Raw genomic sequence first — 14,805 nt, 5'->3', positions numbered from 1 at the left:
ACTAGATTTTGCTCGACGTCTTTTGTTTTTCATCACCCAACTCTCCCCCTGTATCTCTCACCTTTTCCCACCTAGAGAATCATCTCTTATATTAAAGATTTTTTTTAAAGAAAGAAAAAGAGAAAAAGATCTAGTAAAACCTATGAACACGTGGAAAAAAATTTGATGTTAATTACAATATTCCATAGTCATTGATAGTGACATCTGCCAAGGATAAGGGTTTGGGGAGAAATGATTTCTCATATGTCTTCTTTGGGGCCAGCCTTGCTCTTTATAATTTTGCTACATTCAGTTTCAGTTGCTTTGTAGCTGTTCTTTTCATTTGCATTGTTGGAGTTATTGTGCATATAGTTTTCTTTGATGCATTTACCTCACTTTGCATCAGTTCATCTCTTTTCATGCTTCTCTTTATTCATCATGCTCATTATTTCTTATAGCATGATAATATTCATTACATTTATGTATCATAATTTTTTTTAGTTGTTTAACCATTCCCTATCCATGTGCATCTACTTTGTTTTTACTTCTTTGTGACCACAAAAAGCATTGTTATAAATATTTTGATTTCTATGTAGCCTTTCTTTTTGTCAATCACTCTCTTAGGTTTATATGCCTAACAGTGTAGTGGAATCTCTGAGTTAAAGGGGCTGAACATTTTAATAATTTTGTTGGCATAATTCCAAATTCCTTTCCAATGTGGTTGGGCCAATTTGCAATTCCACCAGCAATGCATTAGTGTGACTTTCTAATGGTTTTCTTGTCAAACTTGCCATAGGGGGACAATAGAAAGAGGTACTTTCCTTAGTAAGGCTACTTTCAGCTTATTTACAAACCTTCCATTCACTAGCCATTTACTCCTAGTAGAATAGAATCCATACCCATGATTTGGGGAGGCTCTAAAAATATGAATTAACAATTCTCTTTTGTTTAGCTTGCTCTGCTAGCTAAGAAGGTCCCAGTGATTAGAGAGAGACTTGATTTATGTCTGGTGAATATATATTGGAGTTTTTTTTAAGTCTCTTTTCCTCTGTATGTTTTACCATTTATGGCTTCTCAGCTACATTTGAGTAATGAAATATGGAGCAACAATTCAATTGATTAAACAATTTATATTAATATTAGTTTATAATACAAGGTGAATAGGGATAAAAATTAATGAAACAGCAATAGTTTTGGCATAAATACATCCTAATTTAGGGATGGAGAGAGAAGAGAGGAAATAGAATCACCACTTTGGTATTATCTGTTCCTCTGGATAAGAAAAAAATCAAATAAGTATTTATTAGACACCTACTATATTCCAGGCATTGTGTAAAGAACTTTAAATTATTATCTTACTTGATCTTCACAACAATTTTGTGAGGTAGACATTATTATCCCCATTTTTACAGTATGGGAAACTAAGGTAGTTGGAGGTTAAGTGATTTGCCCAGTCATACATCTAGGAAGTGTCTGATAGCCCTTCCTGACTCAGTGTTCTATCCATTGGTACCATCTTGCTGCCTGGTCAGTAAAACACACATCTACTCAGTAATCTTATTGGCCTGGAGTCTGATGCTGACAGTTTCATCACTGTAGCTCTACCCCTTCTTCCATGGTGGCTGGTCTCCACATCACCTGTTTCCATAGAATCCTGCTCTGCTGCTTTTTGGAACTGCTTTTCCGGGTATCTCTTTCATGTTCACCAGTTTCTAGCACAGAGGCAGCTCTACTTGCCTTCTGTCTCCGTTTCACCTGATCTCATTCTCAGGTCCAGAGAGATGCATCAGCTGTGATTGCTGAAATGACAACAGAGGCTGTTCAGCTCTTGGGATCCCAGCCTACAAGTCCCTTCTCTTCATCTTTCTCTCATCAAATAGCTCCATCTGATATTGTTGTCTTCAGGTTTTCTCCTTTTGTGCAGTTTCTCCTCCTTCTCTGTTAGGAATGGGAGGAGCTAAGTTCTCCAAGGCCTCAGTAGATAAACATTGGGCAATTCCTGTCCACCAATGGACAGAGGTTTTGACCATCCTTGGTTACACCAGGAAATGGGATATTGTAAATCACTTTTTTTTTGGGGGGGGGGTGAGGCAATCAGGGTAAAGTGACTTGCCCAGGATCACACAGCTAGGAAGTATCAAGTATCTGAGGCTGGATTTGAGCTCAGGTCCTCCTGACTCCAAGGCTGGAGCTCTATCTACTGTGCCACCTAGCTGCCCCCAAATCACATTTGTTTTAAGAAAGTAGTCCTTTTCTCTTAAGTACGCGACTTTTTCTCAATAGCACTTTGAGAAGAGTCACACAAGGAGAGAGAGAGTGCTGAACTCAAACTGTGGAGTTACTTATTGTGTGACCATGGGCAGACAAATCACTTAACTTCAGCTTCCTCAAGTACAAAATTGAGATAATATGATAAGTACCCACTCAGAATTGTTTTGAGACCCCACAGAGATTTTGGTATCCTAAATATCCTGGGTAAAGCTAGGCATGTATCCTAAGTTAATGGGGCTAATTTTATTTATTTGTTTTGCAAAATACCCCCCCCATTACATGCAAAAACAATATTTAACATTCATTTAAATTTTTTTTTAGTTCCAAATTCTCTTTCTCTCTCCTTCCACTCCCTCCCCTTTCCTTGAGAAGGCAAGCAGTTTGATGTAGGTTATATATGTGCAGTCATACAAAACATATTTCTGTTACTAGTCATGTTGTGAAAAAAAAAACTACAGACCTCCCCCCCAAAAAAACTCAAGAAAAATAAAGTTTAAAAAGTATGCTTTTATTTGCATTCAGATTCCATCAGTTCTTTCTCTGGAGGTGGATAGTATTTTTCATCATAAGTCCTTCAGGATTGTCTTAGATCATTGTATTGCTCAGAATAGCTAAGTTATTCACAGTTGATCATCGTACAATATTGCTGTTACTATGTATAATGTTCTCCTGGTTCTCTCACTTCACTTTGCATTGGTTCATGTAAATCTTTTCAGGTTTTTCTGAAAGCATCTTGCGTGTCATTTCTTATAGCATAGTAGTATCCCATTACAATCATATCCTACAACTTGTTCAGCCACTCCCCAATTGATGGGCGTCCTCTCAATTTCCAATTCTTTGCTACCACAAAATGAGCTGCTGTAAATACCCCCCCCCGACCATTTCTTTGGGAAATAGTTGGTGATACTGCTGAATCAAAGGGTATGCACATTTTTATGGCCCTTTGGGTGTAGTTCCAAATTGCTCTCCAGAATGGTTGACTCAGTTCACAACTCCACCAACAATGCATTAGGTGTTCCAGTTTTTGTGGAACTAATTTTAGAAGTTAGAGAATTAATCACTATTACCCTTTTCATCCTCTGCATTTAGTAGCAAATGCTCTCTAAATGGTTATATGATAAACGTCGCCATCATGCCCTGATGTGAAAGAAGAGCCTAAATGCAGAAAATACATACCCAAGTAGGGTTTACTTAAGGATGTATCCTTCTCTGCCCATCGATTGGGGAATGGCTAAACAAGTTGTGGTATATGAATGTAATGGAATACTATTGTGCTATAAGAAATGATGAACAGGCTGACTTCAGAAAAACTTGGAAAGACTTCTATGGTCTGATGCTGAGCAAAGTGAGCAGAACCAAGAGAATGTTGTACATGATAACAGCCACGTTGTGCAATGACTAATATTGATAAACTTAACCCTTCCAAGCAATACAAGGATCTAAGACATCTCCAAAGGTCTCGTGATGGAAAATGCTATCTACATCCAAAGAAAGAACTATGGAGTTTGAATGCAGATCAAAGCACACTATTTGCTATTTTGTTTTCTTCTGTTGAGTTTTATTTCCTCTTTCTGTTGGTTCCTCCTATTGGTTCTAATTCTTACTTACAACATCACTAATGTGAAAATATGTTTAATAGGAATGTATATGCATAGCCTATATCAGATTGCATGCCGTCTTGGGAAGGGGGCAGTGGAGGAAGGGAGAGAAAATTAGAACTCAAAATCTTATGGAAGTAAATGTTGAAAACTAAAAATAAATAAATAAAAAGATAAAAAAAGGGGAGCATTCATGCAGGTACTGGACAGAGACAATGAATGATTTACAAGACTCAACAAAGAAGAGAAAGAAAACCATGGAGGGAGAAGATTTAATAATAATTAACATCATGATTAAAATGTAAGAGTTACCAGTGAACAGGTCAAGGAGTGGAAAGCCCCTGGGGTTCATTTTAAAGTTAGAAGTCAGACACTGACTTTAAATTAGAGCTGTGATAGTCATAGTGGGCTGACCCTGAGAAGAGAGGGTGAAAGTAGAGTGTGGATGATTCTCTCTTGTAACTTTCGAGCAACTCCTGTACGTGTCCTTTCTCACCTTGGGAGCTGCTTTAGGTAATCCTTTTCTGAATGGTGTCATAACACCACGTCCGTAGCTCCCTGCCTACCCTGCTTCCTTCAATTAACACTTGTAGACATATGTGCCTTGCATCTTGGCCCCAATCCAGCTAAGCTGCACAAAAAAAAGATTGTGCCTTAGTGTTTTTGCTTCTTGGAACCTCCTCTACTGCTTAACTGAGGCCACTGAGGATGAAATGTGGAAGTGGGTTACCATAGCAGTCCATATGTTAAAAATGTGCATGAGGAATTTGGATGGAAAGGAGAGAAATATATTCTTTAATACAGATTAGAGCAAGGTGCAGTTCGGTGAGAGAGAATGAAAAAATAATTAGTAATTATACCACTTACAAGTATATCTTCTTATGATGTGATCTCATTACATCTCACAAGTTAAGTCATGTTTGGCTTATGTAATGTTTAGCTGGGAGGCCTACCAGGAAAACACAGTTCAGAATAAGTGATAGGGTTACTTATGAGAAAGAAAACCCCCCCAACAAAAACCCAACATCCTTCTCTGACTGCTTCTAGGTGAAAGTAATAACTCTGCAGGGACCACCAATTTCTCTTTTTGATCCCAGTACCTACATACTATCAAAGTGAAAAATGGCTAACTCAAACTAAGCATTGAAACCAACTCAGGTTTCATAGAGGGGCTTGGTTCATCTTCCTTTAAGTTGACAGAGTAATCTTCAGCAGAAACTAAGACCAAACACCCCTGACACTCACTCTCTCTCTCTCTCTCTCACTCTCTCTCTCTCTCTCTCTCTCTCTCTCTCTCTCTCTCTCTCTCTCTCTCCCCCCCCTCTTTCCCCCCCTCCCCCACTTATTCCAAGCATTGTATTGTAAGAAATATTGGTAGAGAAAAAAAACCACCCTTCTTTGTGAAGCCAGATTGTTTAGACAGTTCAGACTCATTTCCAACTCACTGGATTATTTTTTTAATTAATTAATTAATTTTTAGTTTTCGACACTCATTTCCATAACAGTTTTAAATCTTCTCCTCCTCCCTACCCACCTCCTTCCCTAAGATGGTGTGCAATCTGATATAGGCTCTACGTATGCATTCCTATTAAACATATTTTCACATTAGTTAAGCTGTAAAGAAGAATTAGAACCAATAGGAGGAACCACAAGAAAGAAGAAACAAAACAAAACAGAAGGAAAAAAAAAGAGCAACTAGTCTGCTTTGATCTGCATTCAGACTCCACAGTTCTTTCTCTGGATATGGATAGCATTTTCCATCATGAGACTTTTGGAGATGTCTTAGCTCCTTGCATTGCTGAGAAGGGCTAAGTCTATCAAAGTTAGTCATTGCACAGTGTGGCTGTTATTGTGTACAATGTTCTCCTGGTTCTGCTCATTTCACTCAGTATCACTGGATTAGTTTTTATTTCATGTTTCTCTTACTGTGAAGCAAAGGCCAATGTAAGCATAAGACTAAAGTTTGCCTGGAGAAGACTCAGGTGAGAATATGATCACTGACTTCAAATATTTAAAGGCTGTCATGAGGAAAAGAAGCTAGGCATTTTGTATAATTCTGGAGAAAAGGACTAAGTGAGTATGATTTGAAGTTATGAAAGGCAGATCTTGGGGATCTTTTCTGTCAGATCTGTTAATTTCATCCGTATCGAGAACTTCCAGTAAGGAACTTCTCACTAACGAAGATCAAAAACTGTTCTGCATTGTACAGCCTTAGAGAGTTGCCTGAGAAGCTAAGTAGCACAGTGGGTGTATGTAGTAGACTTGAATCCACCTCTTCTTGACTGCATCACACTGTCTCTACCCTGGAAAAATACTAGTGTTATAAAGATAGATCTTTGTTTTGGGGAGAATCTTGGGGTCATTCGAAGACGTCTGTGATTTCTCAAAAGCCATCTCACACAACCACCTCCTTCTGACTTCCTCTGGGCCCAGCTCATTGTCTGTTTGTCATGTGTACCCAAGGTATCTATACTGGTGGATGAATGCTAAAGATTGACCTTCCAGCTATAAATCAGAGTCTGGACAATGGATATTCTTTGACCACTTGTTTTTTCCTGTTTGCATAGTTAAATAAAACTCTTTAGAGCAATTATGGACCTCATTGAAGAGGATCTGCAATGTTTCAGGACTTGATGTAATCAGTACAATGCCACCCACAAGCAGGACTGTCTGGAGGGCTTTATTATCTGCAGATGATCTCTTCTTATTTTGGCCTCTGCTGAATTTCTTGATGGCAGTGGCAAATGATTTTGGTGAGCATCTATCTCCAAGTCTTATGCCTTGATCAATATTAACATTATTGGACAAGATTATCTCCATTGTTGCAGCTTTCAAGCAATCATGGATGATTTTGATATATGCATTTGTCAAGATGTTAGGAGACATTCTATTTTCTGGAGCTAAGGCCTAGCAAGCAAGCTTTGCCCAGAACTTGGCATAACAACAATCCTTTGCACTCACCCTCTGGATGATCTCACCCTCCCATATAATTATTGTATTGCTTTGACCAGCACCCGGTGTTCTCTGAGCTTGGACAAACACCAGACAAGCTTGGATAACTACCTGTGTTCCAGTCATGAAGTTCTGCTATGAATCAAACTTGTCTCATTGTTGCTGTTACCCCTCATTGTCAGGGCTACAGCTCACAGCGCAGCCATTGGTATAAGTATTGAGACCTTGGGTCCCCCCTTCCACCCTCTCCAATAGGGGTGGGGCCCTGACACATGTGTCCTTGCTTGCAAGCTGTTTCCCTCACTTTAAAATTAAACTTCTGTTTGATTCCCGACTCTCCTGTCTCTAGCCTGCTCTGTTTAGCTCTGCCCACCTGCAGGTAAGAGGCCTGTTTCTTCTGGTTCCCACATGGCAGACATCTTATTGGAGGATAGCATTTAAGGCACTATTTTGCTCAAGTAAATCAATTGATTTTTGATAGTCAACAAAGAATAAGCACAGTGGGATCTTGTATTCTCTGTATTTTTCAGTAAATTGTGTGATGATAAAGAGTTACTAAAGAATATCATTTGCTTCTGAAGCTTTCCTGTTTCTTTCTCAATGCCTTCATCAACTTTGTGTGTGTGGAAATTTTTTTTATAAAGATGGAAAAGTGGGCATGTAGGTCAGTAGGCATGGATGCTATTTTTAACACCTGTTTTTGTGGGTCGTAATTAGATCAAAAAGTTTTTTACTCCATACTTTTTTTAATCTTTCTTTCCTTTAGCTACCTCAAGAATTAAACTTTCAACACTCTAATTATTGTATTCTGGTGTAGACTGCTGTGTATACTTTATATTCTGTGTATGGAGTCTAGGTATTCTTCCCATCTTTGTTTTTTTCATCACCATTTCTATTTCCTCTATAAGCACTTCTGGGACTATTGTCTTTAGAGGGCCAACATGGCAACTCCACTATCCTTTAGGATGAAAATAGTGCCCCCACCCAGTATCTTTTCTTTTCCCCCCCAATATTTTTTCTATCTTTTCTTTGCTCCCCTCCTTCTATTATCATCCTTAAATGTTCTCAGGATGACTTTGCCTAGGTGAATCTCTTTGTCAAGCTTTCTTTAAATTTTCCTTTCCCAGCGTTGTATCTCACAGCTTTATGAGTGAGTATTGCTTATGACGTTCTATAATCTTTCTCTGTAAGATATGTTTATGTTTTGAATGAGTGTTGCCCTTGGCTGCCTTCTTCCTCCATTTGGCAAGTCAGTCAAATGCTTGCTGACTAAAGTGGTTTTTGGCTTCTTTTGTTCTCTCTCTCCTTGTTACTGTAATTTATTTACATTGGTTAATTTGTAAGAAGTTGCTATAATTAATGCAGATGGCCTTTCTTCCATCCACTTTCCATTTTTGACATCAATAACTTGTTTAAGTAGGTCATGTTGGATGTTTTCATTACTCATTATGCATTTTTTCCCCCTCATTTTTATACCTTTGTATCAATTAGCCACACTCAAAATCTTTGATGGATTTTGCTAGGACTTGTCTCCACCAGTAAAGCCTTCAAGAACCTTAGAAAGTTACTAGTTATGTGACCTTGGGAAAGTCACGTACAGTCTCTTGGCCTCAGTTTTCTCATATGTAAAATAAGAGGACTATAATCGATGACCTCTTGGGTCTCAGCTCTAGATCTGTGGTTCTATCGTACTATGAACCCAGGATCATCTACTCTGCATAATGAGGCATTAGACTAGGATATGGCATATTTGGCTCACTATAAGAAGAATTTGCTAATAAACAATTCCAAAGAAGAATAAGCTACTTTTCTAAATAAAGTAAGCTTTCTGTCATTGAAGATATTCAAGTAGTGGTTAGATGACATTCGTCCTGGGATGTTACACAGGTGATTTTTATATGGAATTGGAGGAATAGATAATTTCTGAGATCCTTTCCAACTCTAAGATGCAAGATTTAAAAAAAAAACTTTCTTATAATTTGCAAAGGACTTCTCTTTAAGGCCAGTTACTTTCTGAATGTTAAGTTCTTTTACCCATAAAATGATTTCTTATTTTCCTATAAAACAATTTAAGATGAATCTTAAAACATGAGTGAGCGGAAAAGACCAATTATTTAGAAATTATTAGTCTTTAGTATGTTGAATGTATTTAATAAATGATATATTTATATGCATATAAAATTAATAGTAGAAATAATAGCCAGAATTTATATAGCACCTACTGTGTGCCAGGCACTGTGCTAAGTGCTTTACAAATATTATCTCTTTTAACCCTCACAACAGTCCTGTGAGGTAGGTGCTATCATTATCCCTGTTTTACAGTTAGGGAAACAGAAGTTAAATGACTTGCTCAGGCTCACATAGCTAATGTCTGGGGCTAGATTTGAACTCAAGTCTTCCTGACTCCAAGCCCAGGCTCTATCCGCTGTATCACCTAGATGCCTTGGGTATCGTGGAGCATGCACAGAGCTGCCCTGCCTGCTTCTCGATATTGGTGAACAATTCAGGTACTTTAGGGATGACAAAACAATCCCTTTATTGGCCACTGAGTAGGAAATGCTCTGTAGTCTCTCCTGTTTTCACTTGTAGATCATATCAGGTCTATTAGGTCTATCAAAGGAGGAGTTGGGGAAAAGGTGACCAACCCCATCATACACACACACATACACACACTCTCACTAACATATGTGTGTGTGTGTGTGTGTGTGTGTGTGTGTGTGTGTGTGTGTATATATATATATATATATATATTTGAGGTATATATACATAATAATAACTAATATTTATATAGTGCCTACTATACCATGTACTGTGCTAAGTTGTTTACAATTATTATCTTATTTGATCCTCACAACAACCCCGGGAGTTGGTGCTATTCTCATCCTCTTTTACAGAATGAGGAAACTGATGCAGAGAGTTTAAGTGACTTGCCTAGGGTCCCTTTGCTAGTAAATGTGTGAATCCAGAGGTGAACCGAGGTCTTCTTGACTCCAGATCCACTGAGCCACCTAGCTTAGAACTGCACTAAGACTTTTGGAACACACAGTATATCTGTATGTATATACCATATATAGACAAACACATAACATACATATATAAATATACATACACACATGTACACATGCATATGCACACACCTGCCTTTGGCTGCAATAAGATTAAGCAGAGACTTGGGGGAAGGAAATGAATCTCTGGACTGGTGGTTCTGCCCTGATTCCCAGTTATGATTTTTGATCTTAGAAGGATCTTGGGGGAAAAAGAGAAGGTGGAAACCAGAAAAAGAGTAAGACAACACAGAAAGAATCCACTTTGCCAAACCACACTGAAGCTCTGGCACAAAATAACCTATTGACACCTTGTATCCTCAGTATATTAGAACTCTTGCAGGTTCCATTTGTGGATGATGCCAATAGGAGATGAGGGACTGAGACAGAAATTTCCAGGAGCTGAATGAGCAGGCTAGCTAGACATAAAATGAGCTCCTCCCCCTCCCTGGCCCCCTTTTCCCCTTTGAGTGAAAGACCATCCCACCCCCTACCCCAAATATCCAAACCATTCACTTTCTGTTTTTCCAGGTTGCAATTCCTCCTATGTCCCCCAGCAGCCAATGACCACAGGGTGGGTGACAAATAGAGATCCCTCTGAGTTGATATTAGGAGAAAAAATACAGGGTAAAAATGATTTTGGATTGAATGGAAGACTTATACAGGCATACCTCGTTTTATTGTGCTTTACTTTATGACGCTTTGCAGATACATATATTTTTTCCTTACAAATTGAAGGATTGTGGCAATGTGGGTTAAGCAAGTCTACTGGTGCCACTTTCCCAACAGAATGTGCTCACATCATGTTTCTGTATCACATTTTGGTAATTCTCACAATATTTCAAACTTTTGCATTATTATTATATCAGTTATGGTGATCTGTGATCAGTGATCTTTGATGTTACTATTGTTAATTGTTTTGGGGGTGCCAGGAACAGGGCCATATAATACGGCAAACTTAATCAATAAATGCTGTGTGTGTTCTGACTGCTCCACCGACCTCTGACTGTTCCTCGACTCTCTCCCTTTTTTAGGCCTCCCTATTCCCTGAGACACAACAATATTGAAATTAGGCCAATTAATAACCCTACAGAGGCCTCTAAGAGCTCAAGTGAAAGGAAGAGTCAATCCATGTGGCAAACTTCATTGCTGTCTTATTTTAAGAAACTGCCACAGCCACCCCAACTTTCAGCATCCACTACCCTGATCAGTGAGCAGTAATCAATATCGAGGGCAAGACCCTCCATCAGCAAAAAAATTTACAATTTGCAGAAGGCTCAGATGATGGTTAGCACTTTTTTTTTTAGCAGTAAAGTGTTCTTTAATTAAGGCATGTACATTTTTTAGACGCAGTGCTATTACACGCTTGAAAAACTACAAAATTCATGTGAGTTGCTTTATTGTAATATTCACTTTATTGTAGTAGTCTGGAACTGAACCTGCGTGTCTCTGAAGCATGCCTGTAGTAAGACATCTAGTCAGGGAACTTGCCGGGTTAGTCGTAGTGACTTTGGAATGAAAAAGGGAGAAGCAAACTGGGAAGCAGGGTAGGGGCTTCTTTGAGTGTGGTGTATACATAGAGCCGTACTGAATAAGAGTAATTTCTAACACTAGTAACAGTTATATGGAACTTTAAGGTTTGCAAAGCACTTTACCAATATTATCTTATCCTTATAACAACCTTGGGAAGTAGGTGCTATTATTTGCCCCATTTTATAGATGAAGAAAATGAGGCTGACAAAGGTTAATTGATTTCCCCAGGGATGCACAGGTAATGTGTCTGAGGATGAATCTGGACTCAGGTCTTTCTAACTCCAAGCTCTCGCTGTGCTATCTAACAGTCATAGCTAAAGTGAAGATCCATGTGTACATATAGTGGATCTCAGGTTCAAATGATCTGCAGTTTTGTCATTTCCCCCTCCAGGTGAATATCGGTTTTTTCCAACTCAGAGACTAAGAAAACAGCTGTGGTAAGTAAAGGGGAGCACTTAGCTCATTTTCCTAACAACAACAAAAAAAGTAATTATTTAAGATACAAAGAGACGCAGGAGCATTGAACAGTTGGCCCTTCCAAGAGCACATGCACAGCTGCTGTCCAGATTTCAGTCAGGTCCCATTTCTCATTTTCCCTCAGCTTCTTTCCCAGTAACCTCATTCTCTCCACAGGAGGTGGAAGAAGCAGCTTTTTACACATGAGCTCTCCCTTTTAAATGACATTCTCTCGTTCCCTGGGTTTGAGATGATGAATTGTGCTCCTTCATCCAAAAGCCTTCCTGTTTGCCCTAGCCCATAATTATTCTTAAGTCCCCTGCATTCAGGTCTTTCTTTCTTTCTTTCTTTCTTTCTTTCTTTCTTTCTTTCTTTCTTTCTTTCTTTCTTTCTTTCTTTCTTTCTTTCTTTCTTTCTTTCTTTCTTCTTTTTCTTTCTTTCTTTTCTTCTCTCTTCTCTCTCTTCTCTTCTCTCTTCTTTCTTTCTTTCTTTCTTTCTTTCTCTTCCTTCTTCTCCTTCCTCTTTCTTTCTTTCTTTCTTTCTTTTTTTCTTTCTTTCTTTTTTTCTTTCTTTCTTCTTCTTCTTTCTTTCTTTCTTTCTTTTTCTTTTTTTTCTTTCTTTTTTTTTCTTTTTTCTTCTTCTTCCTTCCTTCCTTCTCTCTTCCTCCTTCTTCTTCTTCTTACTATTTTCTTCTTCTTACCCCTCCAGTGTTCAATTCTTACATTCCCACTCTATTTACTTTTCTTCTAGTCCAATGATTTTTCTTTCATGTGCAGACCAAAGACACCTAAAAGCACCTGCTTCCCAAAGACTTTTGTTTAAACAATGCCTGGGGTCTCCTCTGGTTATTCACTGGGAAGAATCCCAGGACTGACAGTAGCTTCAATCAAGGGAATAAACTTGGAAGGTGGGAGGGACAAAACCACCCAAAACACTAGATTAGGAATTTTTAATCATTTTTGTGCTGTGGAACCCCTTTGACAATCTGGTGAAGTCTCTGGATCCCTGTTCAAAATAATGCTTTTAAATGCATAAAGAAAATACATAAGATTACAAAGGAAATCAAATATATTGAAATCCAATTTTCAAATATTAAAAATGACTGGTTCACAGATCTCATATTAGGAATCTCTGCTTAAAGGAAAGAAAAGAGTACTTATTTATGTAGGAGGTAAAAAGTAGAGTCTGTATATGTAGGTATTAAAATAGACTCCTAGGAGCTTGATTGCATATCGTAAGAGGACTTGGAAAAAAAAAGTGAGAATTCTTGCGGTTAAAAATCTGGGTCTTCTACTTTCTACTGTATTTTTTCTACTCAAGCTCATATCAGAAAATGTTTAGAAAAATTATTTTTGGAGGTGGAGAGAGGGATTTGCTTCTCATCCCCAGGTTCAAGCACTCTTTCCCCTCCTACCTGTTTGTCTTCCACTTAGGTGACCTCTCAAATTAACCTGAGGGGGCCGCCCATCATTGTTCATCCTATCCTGTTGCTCCTTTTGCGATTCACTCAAGGAATCTCTTCATACCATGTAAAGAGATCACTGGCTCTATCTTTACAATTAGTTTAACACCTGTTTTCATCATCCTGTCTATGATTCAGTCCTTGGGCTTTTAAGGATCAACTCCTTTACAGGTCTCCCTTTTTACAAGGGTATTTATTATCAATCAATCGACAAGAATTTATTAAGTGCCAACTATTGCCAGACACTGGCATAAATGGAATATAGCAATTTTACTTTCCAGGGAGTTTACATTCTTATGGGTGTAGATGAGCATGTACAGTATTTATCCATACACATGTGTGTATAGACATACAAACATACACACACATGCATGTGTACATATGTATATACAAACATCTGTGTTTTTTATGCACAACATATGTATGTGTGAATGTGTATATAAAGTGAATAAACACAAATATCTACCGACGAGTTAAATACAAAGGTAGAGAGGGCATTTGCAGTTGGGGAAACAGGAAAGTTTTCATGCAGAAGATGGTGCTTGGGTTCGAAAGAATCTTAGAGTTCACTTCCTGCCCTCCCCTTTTTGTAGATCTCCGAGGGAACACTTTTAACAGTTCTAATTTTCCCATTTTCCAAGCAGCAACTGTTGTAGGAAATAAAAAAATGCAAAAAAGAAGCATGTAAAAATCATCAACACTAAAAAGATTCAATATTGAAGTTGCATTATTGTGAGTAATGAGGTCTGTTAAATACTTTTAAAGTAGCCACATTTAATTTTAGTTGCTAATCTTCCCGTAGTGAAAAGATAAAGGGACACTCATGGCAATTGTATGGATTTGGTTTTCTTCATTTAATTCAGAAGATAACCAGGAGAAATAAAATGAAGCATATGCTTCTCAGCTGAAACCTGTAGACTTTTCTTATGGAGATGTGAAAAATCTTCCCTTTTACCTCCCTACCCCTCTAGCCCCATGTAGGACTGAGAACCAGTAACTAAAGTGAGTTTTTATTTTTTCCCTTGGCTTCACTAATTTAGAATGTATGTGAGATTAAATATGAGAATATTTTTAATGTTTTGCAAACTTGATGATGGTTGATAATTATATGACTCCATATATTTGCTACTGTGTATGAACAGGTAGCACTTGGTTTCTGCAACATGAAGTTTGGCACTATTTTTGTTCATGTTTCTGAAAAAAAATGATTTGTGATTTCCTTAGAGTGTGGATTGCATTTTTTTTTACTCTGATGTGGGAATCCCTTCCATCAAAAGATCTTTATCAGAAAAAATCTTCATATCCAATTTTTCTAAAAAGAATTTGACATCCAAGATACATAAATGATTAACAGATATGTAAAACTAGAAGTCATTTCTCAATAGATAAGTGATTAAAGATTATGAATAAATAGTTTTCAAAAGAAGAATTGTGAGCTATTTACAACCATATGAGCGTAGCTAGGTGGCTCAGTGGTTAGAGTGCCACACTGGCCGGGAGTCAGGAAGTC

At 38.0% G+C, this 14,805-nt stretch overlaps 1 long non-coding RNA gene across 1 annotated transcript in view; it reads left to right on the top strand.

Annotated features, from left to right (window-relative positions):
• LOC110196921 (uncharacterized) overlaps positions 1-14,805 on the top strand; it is a 61,832-nt gene that overhangs the window by 34,617 nt on the left and 12,410 nt on the right. The window contains exon 2 of the long non-coding RNA XR_002321349.2: positions 11,769-11,814. This is a non-coding gene — a long non-coding RNA (uncharacterized LOC110196921). The remainder of the gene's footprint in view (positions 1-11,768; positions 11,815-14,805) is intronic.

Source organism: Phascolarctos cinereus, unplaced genomic scaffold, assembly GCF_003287225.1.
Source record: "Phascolarctos cinereus isolate Bilbo 61053 unplaced genomic scaffold, phaCin_HiC Scaffold_5;HRSCAF=322, whole genome shotgun sequence".
In the NCBI taxonomy this organism is placed as follows: Eukaryota; Metazoa; Chordata; class Mammalia; order Diprotodontia; family Phascolarctidae; genus Phascolarctos; species Phascolarctos cinereus.
This window is presented reverse-complemented; position numbering and strand designations above follow the sequence as displayed.